General features: G+C 48.6%; 1 long non-coding RNA gene across 1 annotated transcript in view; it reads left to right on the forward strand.

The window, feature by feature from the left end:
* The first annotated feature begins 270 nt into the window (after window positions 1–270).
* The window catches only part of LOC142050438 (uncharacterized), a 119,050-nt gene continuing 107,214 nt past the window's right edge, over window positions 271–12,106 (forward strand). The window contains exons 1-2 of the long non-coding RNA XR_012658036.1: window positions 271–556; window positions 2,408–2,458. This is a non-coding gene — a long non-coding RNA (uncharacterized LOC142050438). The remainder of the gene's footprint in view (window positions 557–2,407; window positions 2,459–12,106) is intronic.

Consider the following 12,106-nt stretch of genomic DNA (forward strand, 5'->3'; position numbering starts at 1 on the left):
TCATTATCTCTGGCAACGCATAACATATAGTAGGAACTGAAAAAGACCGTGGCAATGGATGAACAATAGGGCTTCAGTTCATCAGCAACAAAAGCGTTGGGGAAATTGGTTGAATTTCAGAGCACGTCCTCCTCGGGAGAGAGGGCTGGACTAGACCTTGGCCAACCCCCCCCAAAAAACTTGCAGAGCCTCACATACAACACTTCACTTTCTACTCCGGGGCGTAGGAAGCAATATGGAAAAAGGGGGGGGGGGGGGGGGGGAGGGGGAACTACCCCAACCCCCAAACCCAAGCCAACTTTCTGCGTTTCTCCCCCGTTTTCCCGGATGGAAGATTTCTAACTCTTTCAGAGCCTTTCGCGCAAGAATGACACCGTGGAGCTAAGCGGCACTTTTAAATAGGGATGGAGAGGGGAAAGACGTGAATTTCTGGAGACATGAAAGAGCTTTCTCCGCTCCGAGGGAGCCTGGCCGTGGGGATCTTTGTTTGTCGCCGGAGGCTCGGCTCACCCCCTACAACTGGGATCAAATATTTTCCTGATAAAGACGGAGAAATGTAAGTAACGCGGTGTGTGTGTGTGTGTGTGTGTGTGTGTGTGTGAGTGAGGGGGTAGGCTGATCCTGAATTCCCTGCAAATTTGGGGGAGCTGAGCCCCGGGCAGGTCGGCGTTTCCCGGGTCCGAGTGAGCCCGGGCTGGGACCGCCTCTCCCGGGCAGCCGGAGCGGGTCCCCCCGGAGGGGCTCCGGCTGCTTCTACTCGCCCCTGTAGAGGGAAATTCAATGAGCAAGGCAGGGTTTATGGCCTGACACGGCGGCTCACGCCGGTTAGACGATTTTGTGTGCCTGAATTTAAACCTGTTGGTCTTGGAGGCATAGGTAGGTGCGGGAGGTGTTAATTATCCGGCAGACTGTCAGCGAAAGCAGAGCTAGGGCTTTTCAAGGAGCTTTTTGGCAATGCCTGGCATGCTCTCGGAAGGTGTGCAGGCACAGGAACAACCACTCACTGGGCTGGAGTACGCGAACTAACTCCTGTGGCCTTTACGTATTCAAGCTTAGGGAAAAAATAAAGGAGGGGGGGGGAAAGGGGAAAAAAAGAAGGGGGAAAAGGAGGGGAAAAAAAAAAAAGAAAAAAAGGAAAAAGGAGAGAAGGGGAAGGGATATCTTGCAGCGGGCCGGGGTGGCTCGCTGAAGTTAGCCCCTCCGCTGCCCCTGCACGCAGTGGGTGGCTCGGAGCAAGCAGTCATCACCTCCCGGGTTATCCAAAGTGTAGGCCGGTGGAAACACGCTCCCGTCCACTCGTGGGGTGGTTGATAAACGCGCGATGCTCCTGCCGCGCTTCTCCTCCGGCCGAGGCGGCGGGGGGCAGCTCGGTGCGGCGGGCCTGGGCTCAGGAAAGCATATTTAGGGGTGGGGGGGGGCTGTGCCGGAGGCCGAAGAGGGCCCGATGAAGGGCGACACGGCCGCCGACCCCAGCCCCGGGTCTCATTGGAGCGGGGGGAGTCGTCCTAGGGTGCCCCGCTGCAACCCTCCATCCCTCCCACCAAAAAAGTAGCATCCCCCCCATAGCTGCGGTCCGCCCTCCGCGAAAGGGGCGAAACAGCCTCGCCGCGAAACAGGGGAACTCGGTTGATCCCTGGGAATAATAATAATAATTATAATAATAATAATGTTAATAATAATAATAATAATCGCTTTTTAGCTCAGGCTGATGTAATCGATATGATGCAATGAAAGCCAGGAGCTTACGTCGTGTTTATTCCCCCCCCGCGACTCTTGACACGCTCGCGGGGCTGTAAATAAGAGGGCATGCCTTCCCGGTGATCCCGGTTTCAGGACACCACCGGTCTGGAAGAGCTGGGAAATCTAGCGGGGAAGCGCTGGCCTAATGTGTTTTGCATGTTTTGGACTGAAGGCTAGGTGGAGCCTCCATCCTTTATTAAGCAGCTGGCAGCTTGCAGTATGCAAATCCCCCGTCTGCCTCTGTAGTTTTCGTCACTTCTACTAAGCAGCCCCAAATAACGTCCTTAACCTTTTATTTTTAAGCATAGGTCTCCAGAAATAATAAGGCAATCTGGGTTTTTTATTATATCATTCCTATTATTTCCTGTAAATATTGATTACCACGTTTAATCCTGCAGATACCGGTGTACATCACTCATACCTGTTTTGTGTCACGTTAGATCATCTGCAGGAAACGTAGCTAGTTATTTCCCCATTTAACCTAGAGCCAAGCGTTTGAGTGATTTATTTAATAACCCCAAAAGTTAATATACTCAGCGCCTTCTGAACACGCATAGGTTTACCTGTTCACATATATTTCATCAACGAGAACCAAACACTGAAAGTGTTTAAATTATGATCTTTTACCTTCCCTCCCCCTCCCCCCCCCCCCCCGGCTATTTTTCAGATTTAGACAACGCAGACAGACCACAGGGAGTGACAATCACGACAAGAAACGGTAATTTTTGTTTTTTTTTTTTTTTCCTCTTAATAAAAGTCAGACGATACGATATGCATTACCTACAGAGATGAGTACACGTTCTTTAACAGTACGCAGCGTTTCCTTGTGTAGTTACTGACTGTTAGTGGTTGTAATATTCGCCCCCCCCCCCCCCCCCCCCCCAAGGCTCTGAATTCTCAACAGCCTGCCTTTTCTGATTTCGTAATCTGGTTTTGTGTCAGATATCCCTTTGCATGCCGTACGTTCAACATAAGGGGAGTGCAATGTGCAGCTGCCTGCAAAATGAAGTCGTGACCACAAAGGAATTAGAAGGCACCTTCATTAGGAGGGGAGCTAGGCGGGTGACTTACCTGGCTGGGACGAAAGGGGTGCTCTGCAGGGAAAGCTGTCCTGGGCTGTCCTGGCGTGCCGCGGTTTGCATCTGTGTGATTTGTACCATAATTTAGCGAGAAAAGGGGATTTACGTAATGCTACGCCCTTCTCATATACCTTGGGCAGCTTGAGGGGGGATGCTGTGTCTTCCCCGCAGAAGGTGGGCATGCTGGCGTTGGGACGGGGCTCTGATTGCCATGATTGGAGAATCATAAGCATTCGTCTTTAAAGCCAAAAGAGACTGTTTATTCTTAAGAAATCCACGCAGGATGTTTCTTCTTTACGTCACAGCCATCTGGAGACCTATAAAAAGATTAGAAAACAAGCATGGCAATCACATACTAATCTACAGGCCATTAGAGGGGAATTTATTAGGGAGGCAGGAGGAAAAAGTCAGTGTTTGGATTCCGTATCTTCCCATGCGCAGTTCATTTCTACAGTGATTTTGTAATAAATAAGTTGTATGCCGTTATGTAAACTGGAGGAAAGCAGGCAGCATTAGCAGCTGCTTTGACAATTCAGGTGAAATTTCTGGCAGTAAAGTCAGGACCATGCATGGCTTAAACTTCCCACACGCTGCGTGCAAGGCTGCGTCTTGGAAACGTATTTTACAACCTCTGCATACATTTTTGTGATGTTCAGAATAAGCACATACTTCTGAGCAAGTCTGACCGTACACCAGTTGGTTCCGTAGGCCCTGCTGGATGCCTGAGAGTTAGAAAATGTAATTGGTGGTACGGCTAACGAACAGCTAGGTCATAATCGTCATGTTGGCTCTCTTGACTTCATGAGGCTCCAATGATTAATCAGCAAAATGCGACAGGCGTGCTGCCGTTACTTCCCAGGCCAGGGGGTGGTGGGAAGAGGGGTCTGTGCTTTGAAGGTACATCTTGCATCTCTGAAACACAGCAGTTTGCAACACCATGCTTTGCATTTTAGCTGTAAGCCCGGTGACATATTTTGCATGCACGCATTAACGTGTACGTACGTGTGTCCGTGTTAATACGCATCATGTATACACATGCCTGTACAAGCACAGATGTACACACGCATACACACGAGGAGCACTTGAATTTTCATGCCTCTGACTGGAAGAATTTAATGCATAAGCCCACAAGCCTGTGGTGTGCAACATGCCTGATCACCGACGCTACTGCCCCTAGCTATTGCCAGAAAAAAACCATCCTTCTCTCTGCCTGCCCATTCAGAAAACCTCATTACGATTTTACATAATATCAGAATGATCTGGATCATTTTGCCTCTGGATGTTATCAGACGTCTGATTCAGTTGCCCCCGTTGTGCCTGAACAGCCTGGGAGGTAATGAAGAAGCCTAGCAACTAATAATGCAGCATTATCAGAATTCTACACATTTTGTGCCAGGCTGTGTATTTTCCACGAAGGGCACTGGCACAATTAGCTCTTGCGCCTCTCAGGTGCAAAGCACTGGTGGCAAATTGCAGCATCTCCCCTCTACAAGGATATCTAATACCTTTTTAAAAAATAAATGCTCGATGTCAAAGGCTGAGGAGCTACAAGCACAGAAGAGCGGCCTCCTTAGTAACGTCGCTGCTGAATTCGGGGTCCGGCAGATTAGCAACATGTGTGCATTACTTCGTGGTGGCAGCATTAATTTTGGGCCTTGTCTTGTGAATGGGGCTGCTTCCGCCTTCTCGTGCTTTTGTGACATTATATTACGATAGAAGTGGACTGGTTTGTACAGCTGTCGCTTTGCAGCGTAATCACGTACACCCACGCAGATGTTTTAACACAAACACATACAGGCACCTGTGCCTAGACTGACACACGTGTGTATGGTGCCCCCCCCCCCCCCGTACAGACAAGCACACATATGCTTTATCATGTAAGCAGGCTACGCAGCCAGCACAAAGCAGCCAGCAACTTCAGTTTAACTCCACGCATTTAAAAAATTTCCCCCTAAAAATACCAACATATGCAACCACAGGTTAATTTACAGGCGTATTTATATGCAGTGTGGCACATCAAGCATGCAAGGGAACGTAGCGTACGGTATGTTCTGTTTCATTTTGCACCTTCAAGCAATAGTAGCAGAGTGGATTTTAAGTCATAATTCCTTTAGGAGTGGAGAGCAGTCCATACTCCACCCGTGCTGAATTTTTCAGTATGTATCCCATACCAACTGCAACATGAGCGAGCTGCTGAAGCGTGTTTATTAATTTCAATGGTAAATATGGTAGATCTCAGTGAGGAGATTCATTGTATCGCATATACTCGGGAGACCTTTAATGTTTGCACTTTGGGCTTAGAAAAAATTCTATACAAATTATAGTGTTAAATAATTGGAAGTATAATGTTCTTTTTAGGGGGTGGGGGAGGGGGAGCGGAGAGGCTTAAATCCTAAAACTGCACATAAGGGGTTCTAACACCTCAGAAAGACTTGCCTCCATCGGTTCCTTCGGTAACGCCAGCGTGCATTTCTTCGCTCTAAGTAGGAGGTTAATAAAAATAAACGATAAATCAGCGTTTTTATTAAGGCATTTCGCCAGATGATATATAGCCTGAGATAAATATTGCTGCAACGTTCACCTGTGTTGCATTCTAACACAGGGACACAGGCACAGGCTGGGAGGGAGGGATGGAGGGGGTGGGGGGTTGGGGGGGAGAGGGTATAGATGCTATAAAATACACGGAGCCTGCTGCTCGCAGCTTTCCCAACAGACGAGGCAGAGGAAAATGCCTTGCACAACCGTCCCGGTGTAAATACCCGCAAATCACCGTAGGCGCGAAGCACCACGGAGATGCGGAGCCATTAAATAATAATACAAAAATAGGAAAAAAAAAAGGAAAAAAAAAAAAACCGGAACCAAACCCCACACAACCACAGGCACCCACCCCCCCCCCCCCACATCCGAGCAAATTTTGAGTGTAATTGCACATCGACTCACTGCGTATCAGACCCGATCCCGGCCGCAGCGAGCAAGGCCCCGCTCCCCGCCGCAGCGAAGCGCCTCGCATCGCTCTGCACAAGCCGCCAGAAGAGAAATGCGGAGGCAAAGGCGCCCTCCCCGGCTCTGAAAAACGCCCGTGGCTGCCCTTAGAGAGAGCCGTGCCCCAGCCGGCGGTGGAGGGGCGGTGTGCGGTGGGCAGGAGGAGGGCAGCGGCGGCGGGAGGATTTCCCCGCAGCCCGGCGCGGCAGAGCCGGCGGTGCTGGCGGCGAGACTGGGCTCGGTCCTGCCGGCCCCCGGTCACTCATGCATATCAATAGCCGCGTGTACTTGAGATTTCTCATGACATCATCATTACCTTGGTCTCCCGCGGTCCAGGACCTCTGACCTTGCCGGGCTGGTCCACATTTTGGCACTGAAAGCCCTCCAATGATGGCCCTTTTCTCCTTCTTTCAGACCGGGGGCAGCAGCAAGCCGGCAAGACCGCATCTTCTTCTCCCCAGCTCTAGGAGAAAGCGAGGATCTTCCCCCCCAAAAAAACACACACATGCACGCAGGATATTTGCAGCCAAGCTGCCACGATTTGGTAAAACGCTCTGTGCCGTGCATAATCTAAAGGGATCAGGAACTGCATCCTCGAATCATCTTGTCACTTTCTACTGAAATGGGATTTTTTCTTCTTTTTATAATTTTTTTTTCCTTCTTCCTCCTTAACGCCGCGCTGGAAATTGCCGATGGCTCTACATCTTTATAGAGGCTAAGGAGTCTTTCGTGAGAACGAAGCGATTTACAATGCAAATAGAGGCCTGTGAAGGGATGGATGCTTCTCACTCTTAACGCAGCTTGACGCACCTTAATAGCTGGTTTTATTTTCTGGTATTAACAGACGATTTGTTGGCTATCGCTGCCGGAAATTATTGGCTGAATGAAAAAGTTCGGAATAAACTTTGAAGGCAACAGATCTCTTTTGGATGTTATTAGCTGCACATACACACAGACACACAAACCGGGTCACAGCTGCAATGCAAGGAAGAATATTTTAAAGCAGCACTGGTACTCTTGGAGGAAACAACACGCCTGTGTGTCAGAAAGAATCTGGATTCTAGCAAGGGAAAAAAAAAATCCAAAACCAAAGCCAAAACTAAAAAACCAAACCCAAAAATCAACACCCCCCCCCCCCAAAAAAAAAAAAAATCTTTGAGGGAAGCGAGTTGTTATCTTTGGTTATCTAGCTGTATGAGTGTTTTGGTCTTCATAAAGCTAGATAACCGAAAGTAAAAACTCCTTCAAGATCATCGTACAGCGTGTGAAAATGAAAGACTACCGCGAGAGACAGTAAAAACCGAGAAAGGTCAGGAATGCTTATTGAATCTAACGTTTTTACAGCTGAAGGTGGGAGCGGAGGAAATTAAATGGCATACTTATTCCAAAATATGAAGTTGTCAGATGGCGCAGGACGGATAGCCAGGCGCTGCACAGAGGAAACGGTACCGATGGTAAACAATGCATGTGCAACTATTGCTGTTGAATAAATAAATAAATAGAAGCCCAGACCAGCTAACGTTTAACTGGGCTACGAGGATTTTTTTGTTGTTGTTGTTGTTTTTGTTGTTGTTCTCTTAGAAAGCTGTTTGGAAACGCTGAGTTTCATTTTGCAAAGATGGTTCCTTGCGAAGAACTGGCTTTAAAAATAAAGGTGGCAGCTGGTGATGATGAAGATGATGGTGGCGGTGGTGAGACTGTGTGGACTGAACTGAGGGGGAAAAAAAAAGAAAACAAGCCGAAACAACCAAAAAAACAAAACGACGAGGCAACCCAAAACCTATCTACGTGCATCTGAAGCAATATCGGGGGTTATTTCAAGCAATATGAAAGGAGGCTTTCAGGAAAAGTTTACCCTGAAGTGTAGGCAAGCTTAATAATTTATGTCTACTGAGAACTCGGCGGAGCTGCACACAGATGAAAAAAAAAAAAAAGGAAAAAAAAGTGATGGCCGATTTTTATTCTTCTATTCAAAACGCGAGCACAGATGCTTCTCTGTTCCGGGAGGGTTTCCTTGAGGAAGCTACTGAAGCAGAAAGGCGTGATGGAGACGAGATCGCCTCCCCCCTTGTCAAAGTGTTAAAAAATGTTCTGTGTCTTACTCTGCGCCTAGCATTGGAAATGAAAGTGACATTTACTCCAAAACCCACGTGTGCGCCTCCTCTCTTTTTGTTTAAGGATGATCAGATCTATCCAGGAAACAGCTCTGGCATCCCAAACTGAAATAATTAGGACGTATATAGACCTGACAAAAACCGGGGTGGGGGTGGGGGGTAGGGGGGGCGGGGTGGGGAAGCGGAGGGTCTGTCTTGCCTAATTGATTCCGTTAAACGGCGTGCAGGAGATGTGAACGGCTGGGCGCTCCCATTCCCACGCTCGGGGCAAGTGGCAACGCCGTGCCCCCGGCAGCCCGTGACAGACAGACAGACAGACAGACAGCCCGGCGGGGGCCGGGGGCGGCGGGGGGGCAGCCCACCGCCCTCCTCTTCCCTCGCTCCTCCCGCCCTCCTCCCCGCCCCGAGGGGGGGGAGAGTCATCCCCCACCCACCCACCCACCCGCAACCGTCCCCGGCCGAGGGGACGCGGATGACGCCCGCTCCCACGGGCGGCGTGGGAAGGGAGTGCTTGGGGTGGGGGGGGGGAGAAAGGGAAAAGCAGGCGTGGCGGGCTGGCGTCGCAAACATCCCCGGGTTTTTAAATAAACGCTAGTTGGGGCGCTATTCATCTTTATAATTACGGGAGCTTGGGCACCTCGTGCAGTGAAATCGAGCGAGATTAATTGCGAAGGGTAACATTTTCCTTTGGACTTGACCTAAACATCTTCCCAGAGGCACATCGGCCTATGATACTGCATCAGTGACAGAAGGCGGATTAATATAAGAGCAGAGATCAGGGCTCGGCGGTCCCCATCAAACGCGGGGCCAACCTTCCCCTCTGCTTTTTAAATTTTTTTTTTTTTTTTTTTTTTGTCTTAACTTTGCAATCAGGCTTCATAAAAAAAGCACCGTTTCGGGGGCTTATAGCGGGAATATTTGCCTTCGCGCCAGGCAACGGGAGAGGAAAGGGGAGCAGACAGACAGCCGGCGGGTCCTTCGCAGTACCAGGCTCCATTTAAAACAAAGAATTTGGACTCAAAAGTCACCCCGTCCTCCCCGCAGCTGCAAAAATAACCGCGCCGCAGTTTGGGTTGGAGGCCCTCGCCCTTTGGCTGTTTTGGGAGCCCAGCCAAGGCTGTTTTGGGGTAAATCCCCGTTTTGGCTTGGACTTACACGTGCCGAAGTTTTACTGCGGACCCTTCTTTATTTACATCCGAAAACGTGTTTGTGCCCCCCCACCGCGGCGTGCCCGCACGCCCCTCATTTACCGCCCGTCCAGGGGTGCCATTTACCTACAGCCACTGTCTGCTACCATTAACATTTACATGACAAAGTACGGGGTTTTCTTTCGCAAAGAGCCTCAATTAAGGCAATAGGCTGTTTTCTGGGGAAACCCACTGTTTACTTAGGCATTCAATGGGGTCAGTTTACTTAAGCTGTTGCGTGCGTCCTGGTCTTTGGTGTAAATTCGCGAAGGGAAACACCCGAGGAAAATAGCAGTGTTATATATATCAGCGTTGGCCATTGTCATGTTAAATTGCATTGTACCTTACTAATCTTACGTGGCTATCACTCAATAAAATACGCTTGGCTGTTATCACCATTATTATTGTTCCTCCTTCGCTGCTTTAGGAGCAAAGTGCCCTGTTTCTTCCCCCGCCACCTTTTGCCCTGCACATCTAACTTCTGACTCGGGAAAAGAGAGCATGTGGAAACGCAGCACCGTGTCCCCCAAGTTTATGCCCTGGGAGGCTCAGGCAGCAAGTAATGTTTCCTAGGATCGTCTGTTAGGAGCCTTTTCCTTAAAACCTGTAGGGAAAAAAAAAATCGAGCCATACACAGCTTTATGCAACATCAAAATGACACAGAAATGTGTAAATATCAGCAGAACAGTTCTTTGAAGGCTACTATAGCACTGGGGGAGACCAGATCAAGTTTATTTAGCATACCAGTGCATTGTAAAACAGTTGGAGTGAAGTTGCGGGTTGCGTGAGTATGCATGTTAACTAGCAGGGACCCGCAGTTATTCTTTGTGAAAGGGGAGCAGCAGATTGCTGTGCAAGGCCAATGTTAAAAAGGCAGCTGAATTTAACACCATCTGGAAGAAAAGATCCCTTCACGACTTTCTCACACCGTCAGACAAAACTAGTGTCTCTTGTTCTGAGCCCTTGTCTATGCAACCATACAATACTGAGTCATTATACTTTTGCTGAGAGAAAATTTGAGAACACAATATGGGTAACCAGTGAATGACCAAGTTTCATTGTGCCCGCTTAAGTCGATTGAAATCTACGTCTAGAGCCATGAATGGCAGCATTGTTTTCCTCACCGGGGCTGTACTAAATGTCAGCACAGTGTAAAGAAAAACTTGAAGTCTGCAAATAACTTACCAGATCTCAATTATAATATTTTCCCACACTAGAACTAATATCATTGCTAGGGTCTACAATGCATGAAATACAAAAAAAAAAAAAAAAAAAGGCGGAGAGCAGGGAATATTGGTTCATTTACAAGTTATTTTAGCCAGATAAACACTTTACTTTTTGTGTGGGAGCTGGGGTTCGGTGCTAGGAAGTTACCAAACTGCTTCTTATGTAATTAAGAAAACAAGCTCTGCAAACAAGCTTGTGCTCAGCAGCTACTGCAGCCCTCCAGCTTGGGACTGATAAAATGTTAATAAGCGCGCTCCACAGCACACGGGTCGCTGCTTCTGAGTCTAGGGGAAGATTTCTTCTTGGATGTTTAGCAGGAATAAGGCTGAAACTGATAAGCAAAGGCAGTGGGAAATGCGTTTCTCCAGGTGCTGAAGGAAATCCATCAGGGCATCTCGGTGTAGACCCAGGTACCAGAAGGAATGTTTCCAGTTCTCTCAGTTTTCACTACTACTCTGTTTCCCACCCCCCACCCTCACTTTATAATGGGTTCTGTTATGAGTGCTATTCAGCTCAGCCCTGTATTCACGCATGGTGCAGACTAAGAAACAGCTCAAAGGCATGGCGAGGAGTCAGTTGCACATGCTTTATTACAAACATCTGTGTTTTAAATCCAAGTGACTGTGATCCTCTCCATCTTTCACAAAGCGCTGTACAGTTCCCGGCATAAAAACCCGTCAGACAATGAGTAACTACCCTTGTGCTGAATAACGTGCCCCTTCGGCCACTCCACCTGCTGCCTCTCCCAGCAGGGCCATCACCTGCAGCGCCGGACCTTGGGGATGCTGGTGTGTGGTGTGGGCAGCAGTGTGGTTGGCACCAGAAAAATTGTCTTTTCTGACTTCCTCACGCGGCCACTTGTGGGCGAGGGGCAGCTGGGGCTGTCCAGGCTTGGAGCAGAAGCAGGGTGGCACCGGCAGGTGCTTAAACCCTGCTCATGGAGGTAGAAAGAGAAGCCAGGCCTTGGCTAGAGCCCTGCCTGCTGGACAAAACCCAGCAGGCAGGAGGGGTCTGCCTTCACCCCTCCAGGAAGGGCTGCTTATATGAATAGGCATATTCATGAGCGCATCTCCTCCTCTCTAAAGCTGCAATTAATAGGCATTAGCCTAGAGTGGATTCATTCTTTCTGTTTCTATTAAAATACACGTTGAGAAATATTTTGTTTTGTGGAGAAGCCAAGGGTGTGCTGTCCGTGAGGGCAGATCCCACCCTCCCCACATGAATTAGAAGTTTTCTGTTGGCTACTTCCAGAAATGGAAAGGGGTGGGTATGTAGCCGTCCCCCAGAAACATGATGAAAAAAGTCCATTTAGAGTTTTAAAACATATACCACTTCCCTAGATTGCTTCCCCTGGGTTCAGCACATTAACTACCCCTTCCCTCCTCCGTTATTTTAATTCAGAAGAAAGAAAACATCAGGCTTTGACAATTAAATTTCCTAACTAAATGGCAGGTGCATGAGGTAAAAATTTGGATGTTTCTTATGGGCCTTTCTGGGAGGGAGTGGGAAAGGAGGAGAAAGGAGCCATTTGGCTTCACCCTTGTCCATCAACAGTAACCTGTTTCATTCTTCCTGAAACTCTCATTTGTCTACAGCTATAAACATACATGCTTGTACATATGCGTGTACGTTCCTAGAGTGTGGTGTAAAGCTGGTGTGGAGATTACCTGCCAGGGTCTGGGTTAAACACGACAAACACGTGCCATTGGCTTTGCAGGGTGTGGGACTGAGCCTCACGCCAGGCTGCCAACCTGTAGATTTTAGATATATACATAAA

This window comes from Phalacrocorax aristotelis, chromosome Z, assembly GCF_949628215.1.
Source record: "Phalacrocorax aristotelis chromosome Z, bGulAri2.1, whole genome shotgun sequence".
Lineage (NCBI taxonomy): Eukaryota > Metazoa > Chordata > Aves > Suliformes > Phalacrocoracidae > Phalacrocorax > Phalacrocorax aristotelis.